The 5,886-nt window shown below is 35.6% G+C and overlaps 1 long non-coding RNA gene across 2 annotated transcripts; it reads left to right on the plus strand.

Moving 5' to 3' along the window:
• Positions 721-2,171, plus strand: LOC105166396. 2 transcript variants are annotated; one of them, XR_002287386.1, is made up of 4 exons: positions 721-860; positions 959-1,199; positions 1,273-1,373; positions 1,861-2,171. It is a non-coding gene; the product is annotated as an uncharacterized LOC105166396 (long non-coding RNA). The 2 variants fall into 2 exon arrangements; XR_002287385.1 differs by having other exon boundaries at positions 721-1,199.

Here is a 5,886-nt window from a genome sequence, read left to right on the forward strand (position 1 = left end):
AATGAGTCAGCTGCAAAGTTGACGTGTCAAGGGTGAGTCAGCATTCAGGATGATGTGCCATTGGAGAGTCAACAAGAAGGATGACGCGGCTGTGGTGAGTCAGCAGTAAGGATGACGTGTCTAGATGAGTCAGTTGTTAGGATGACGTGTCCGGGTTGAGTCAGCAACAGAGATGACGCGCCTTTGTGTTGACTCAGCATATTATGATGACGTGCCGCAATGACTCAGAATACGGCGTTGGCGTGTAGGGCGGATTCAGCGATGCACTATCACGTGTTACGTGATTCAGTAGAAACGACGGCGTGCAAGGTGACTCAACACGTTCCACCAGGAGAAATCAACTGGTTACCCACTCCGCTCCTCTCTGCCGGCGCAAAGAAGCCATTTCTTCTTCATCTGCTGTATTTCAATCACTTTACTTTTACATCGATTGCTCCACCCCATAATTGCATCCCAATTTCCCCAACTTCAAAACCCTAATTGTCAATTCTCTGTCGCTCAAACAATCGTTAAAGAATAATCATAATCATGTTGTTCCTCCCATCCAAACTCTAACTCTAGTTCCACAGCCTTACCGTTATACAAGAGGGTGGCTGCGTCGGCGCCACCAGAAATCATGGAGCTGCGCGATCGCCTCGACTGGTTGCAGGCTGTTCCTGGGCACGACCCCGTGCTTATTCGAGACACAACAAAGCTCAAGATCTACGAGACTGGTTGCAGGCTGTTCCTGGGCACGACCCCGTGCTTATTCGAGACACAACAAAGCTCAAGATCTACGAACCCCGCCGGCAACAAAAGCTGGAGACTCCGATTAGACTGTGGCACTAGGGATATCCTTCTGCTTAAACTGTCATAAAAAAGTAATCACTTCTTCCCTCCTCCACTTGACGTGTAAAGTGAAAGTGAAAATGACAAGATGTGGTCCGTGCTGTTATAATGTTTCCGTCCTCTGTTCCAGGTGCCTTCTTCAAGTGCTTGCCAATGTCCTGTTTGTTCAAAAGGAAAAATACTAGGGAAAAGATTGAACTTGTTGAAAAAATATATTATGTTCCTTGGTTTGAATTGCAAATAAATCCAAACCCATCTTTCGTGATAGATAAATGCTGAGGTTTTAGTTTGAGGATTTCGCTAACCATAATGTGTTTGAGCTGCCGGCCAGATATGGCACTACCCATTTGGTCTTCAACGATGATATACAGGTAATGTGTAAGTTGATGCTGATATTGTTTCATGATTCTGCCTATGCTGTAACTATCGATCCTTCTTATGCAGGGGACAGCATCTATCATGCTTGCTGGGCTTGTTGCATCGCTTACGCTGCTTGGCGGTACCTTGGCTGACCACAGATTCTTGTTCTTTGGTGCTGGAGAGAAGTACCTCTCTACTCTTGATTTCTCTTTTTCGTCCTCTAACTTCTAGCGTCTATGGAAGGAGGAATAATTAACATGACATAGAGCGGGCTAACCTGTTGATGATCGGATGAATATCTTAGGCAAATGAGGCACTAATGACTAATAAGTTTGCTTCTCAGAAAGATGAAGATTGAACTCTCCTTCCTATCTCCTTATTTCTTGTAATATCCACTCTAAGACCGAAAATCCATAATAAGTTCCAACCAACTTGGGCAAACGAAAATCTAATAAAAAAATATATGTGGAAAAACACGACCCTTTCCCCTAGATTGACATACCCTCATTTTAGTACTAATAATGACTATTTTCTGCACAACATTGGAAGCTTTGACTGGTCAATTAACACACGAACACTGTCATAAGGGAATGATTTATCCTGTACTTATCCGTTTGTAGTTGTTTGGTTAATGGTCTGTGTTTTTTTTTCTTCAAATGCCTTTCTTTGCAGGGTAAGTGTGTATGAATCATATTGCAGGGAAAAACAGTTGAAGTAGGAAGAGCGCACTTTGAAACAGAAACGACCAGATTTACTATATTGGATGCCCCGGGTCACAAAAGCTATGTACCTAACATGATCAGTGGGGCATCACAAGCAGATATAGGTGTACTTGTAATTTCTGCTCGGAAGGGAGAATTTGAAACAGGTTATGAGAGAGGTGGACAGACACGTGAACATGTGCAACTAGCTAAGACATTGGGAGTCTCTAAGCTGCTGGTTGTTGTGAACAAAATGGATGAGCCAACTGTTAAATGGTCAAAAGAAAGGTGCTTTCTAATGTGATTTTTTATGGGCATCTGTTTAATATGGATTCAAACTTGTAGATTGTTATGCATAATGTTGATTATAATGCTGAGGTACATGCATAGTTTAACGTAGATGAATATGATGGTCCTCATCATGATCATGAAATCCATCTGGGAGTGCTACCTCAGGCTATTGGTATTTTAGCTGTCCTAAAAAATTGGGGCTAGTGCTTATTGGCTTGAACTGTTCCCTTGAGATTAGGTATTGATCCATTTCTAAGTTTTGAAGATTTTACCCTTCATCAAGGGTGCTTTTGAACCTCCTTCAATGGCTATAGATTCTGGCTCTCTTCGAGGCCGCTCCTTCCAATACTGTGTCACGACTGTGCCCTTTGGTCGCCTTCATAAAAATGCTGTTCAGGACATTGTAGAGGATGGAATGATTGGTTCATCTCGATTATGCTCTCAGGGATTCCTTGTAAAGTGGAAGGATCAGCCCCCACTGATGCTACAGGCATACATGAGGATGAGCTTTGTCGAGAGATAAAAACACTGTTGTTTGTATGAATCCAGGAACCATTGTCCAATTACTTTTGATCTGCATTTATTCTGACATGTCAAAGCATGTTTCTGGATGTTGACGGGGAATAATGGTGTCCAGTTTGGCATCCTGTCCTTTATCATTTAACTACCTGTGGAATATCTTTAGATCCTATATGTGTCGACAGCCTCTGCGTTCATTGGATTGCTTTTATTTATTATACTGTAAATTATGGTTTCTGATGTGTAATTGTTGGTAGAGCATCAGGAGTCGTGAGGAAACCTGTGGAGAGTGCTAGGCAGAATGGTCTTCTTGGGCTTGCCCATGGACTTGGACAAGCTTTCCTGGGATTTTTTGTACAGCCAGTGAGTGGAGCATTAGATTTTTTCTCGTTGACTGTTGATGGAATCGGTGCAAGTTTCGTTCTGACAATGTACTACGAGAGTAGTCGGAGAGAGAAGCACTTGGTCAGGTATCTCCTCATGGTTTCATTAAATTCATTTATGACTTTACTACTTTTTATTGCCTTGACATTTTATAAATACAAGGTCATGTGTGTCACATTTTTTAAGGCTTCTAATGGTGCACCCTTCGGACCAAACAATGCAATTTCTTTGAGCTCTATCAGTTTAAATGCCTTCTTTCTCTTGCAAGGTATATATATTTATATATATATAATATAAAACATACATGATTTGACAATAAATAGTAATTTTTGTCTCCCAAAAGTACAACATTAAACATAAAATATTTATATATAAAAATATATGATTTGACAATGAACAGTAATTTTTGTTTTCCAAATCCCAACATCATACCTACACCACTTATTTTAAAATATTTTAAATTACCCCAAAATACAAATCCAAACATATAATATATTTTCAACACACGTTTACTTATCTCTATTTTTCTCTCTCCGACATAAATTAAGTAGTAGTAAAAGTTAAGAGCACCTGAAAATCAAAGTTAAAAGTGAATAAAAGTTGAAATTAAAAGTGTTTTGAAAAAGAACTTAATATTTACAATTTTACAGATAAGTGTAGAAGTTGGTACGGAGTTATTTATAATTTTTGGATTAAATTAATTTAATTTAAGTAGCTCAAAAGCAAAAATTATAAAACAAATACACTCTTTTCAACTTATTCTTTAAGCTAAATTACAGTGGGCTTCCCTGAGGTTTGCTTTAATTATAAATAATCCCTAATTATTTAAAAAATTGTAAAATACCCTCTAAAATTACAAATATGCTAACAAATACTTCTCTAAAATGAGATATTATAAATTTATTAAAGTATTTATAATTTTAGAGAGGTATTTATAATTTTTTAAATTATTCTTCACAAATAAGCTATTAAACACTTGTTTTAGACCTTTGCAAACACTTCCAATATTTTTCATGAGTCATACAAATACAACTTGTAGGCCAATTACCTATTGCCCTCTATTTTATTTCTTCACCTAATACAAGTTTGTTAATAAGATATTAATATTAACCATTTCTTCTCTTTACCAATATTAATATGAAATATTATCCTAATATAACAGTTTCAACTTTTAGATGAAATAATTGTTTAATAAATTTGAGATACTGGTCACTACACGAACATTAGTGAGCTGGTGAAGAAGTTTCAAAACTAAAAAAAAAAGAAAAATAAAAAAAGGATTTTAAATTGGAAAAATTCGATGGACCCTATTAGGGTTTGTATCCACATGGGACAACATCTTAACGTGTAATTGAACGATTGGTAATTTATGTGGGACAAATTTCTATCACTAATATCACACCTTTTTAAAGTTGTAGGGATAATTACATTTCTCTCCCATAAGATTTGGTGTAATAGACCTTCTATGATTTGGGAATTCAATCTAGCACCTCTAAGGTTTGCTTCCGTCTAACAAATAAGGCCCTCGTTAGTCAAAGTTTACTGAATTTTATGATATTAATGAAAAATTGAATGAAAATCACTATTTAATCTTAATTGACTTAAAAATTGATTTCATGGAGGCCAAATAATTTTTTTGGAACTATACTACCATTATAATGGTGAAGATATATATACCACATCACATGCACTAACGCATGAAGACGTATAAGGGTAATTCGATTATAATAAGATTTATTTGACCAGCTATAAGTCAATAATAAATCAATTGGAGTAAATATAAATTTTTTCAATATCAGCAAATTCAATGAATTTTGACTGATGGGAGGACTTATTTATTAAAAAGAAGCAAACATCAGGAGTACTAGTTGTAATTTCTCAAATTATAGAAGATCTATATGTAATTATACCAAATCTCAAGAAAGAAGAGTTTAATTATCCCTAAATTGTGTGCAAAAAAGTAATTGTAGGGGTGCATCAAACCTAATAGTAAACTACAAAATTGCACTTTATAAGAAGTGATTGAGCAACAACGATTTAATTGCATTTATGCAAAACATTCAACCATTTGTTCCGAATGGTCATACTCATATATATTATTCGACTCGTCTACCAGCCCTAGTTATGTATATTATTTCCATAATTGAATAATACACCTTGCTAAACAACGAAAAGTGCTATATGAGTCCCCTTGAATCAACCAAAGAAAGCGCAAAACACAAAACATAGTCGTTTTAGTTTTTATTGTGAAAAACGAGGAAAAATCAATACAGAAAGTAAATTAAAAAGAAACAAATCCTAGAAATTTTCAAAAAAAAAGTGACGTTTTCATCCTCAATAATTAAGCTAGAGAATATCATATTTTACTAAGTAAAATTTATTCGGTTATATTATAACATAGGGGAAATAATATTCTTTTAGCTGGAGCGAAAATTGATATTTTTTTTTTTAGTTTGAGACCATTTTTAGGGAAAAATATAACTACATTTGAAGGAAAAAATATAAATTTTAAAGAAAATTATGACAAAAAACATAGCGATTTCTTTCTTCTCTCACAAAAATTGAATCCTATCATTCCCATATTTTTATAAGTTGAAGCCAAGTAGAAGCAACACAAAAAATCATGTCTTCCACAAATGAATCAATCAGGCCAAATAAAACACTCATATGCTACAATTGAAAGAGGGCATAATTTTTCCTCCAACCAAAAATACTTAACGACAACGTGCTAGGCGTGTGACCTATATTGTTAAATTGTAGATGAAAAAGTGCATGAGGATCAAAAGTGCTAATTTTTATAAGT

The sequence above is a fragment of the Sesamum indicum genome, linkage group LG7, assembly GCF_000512975.1.
Source record: "Sesamum indicum cultivar Zhongzhi No. 13 linkage group LG7, S_indicum_v1.0, whole genome shotgun sequence".
NCBI classification, from domain to species: Eukaryota; Viridiplantae; Streptophyta; class Magnoliopsida; order Lamiales; family Pedaliaceae; genus Sesamum; species Sesamum indicum.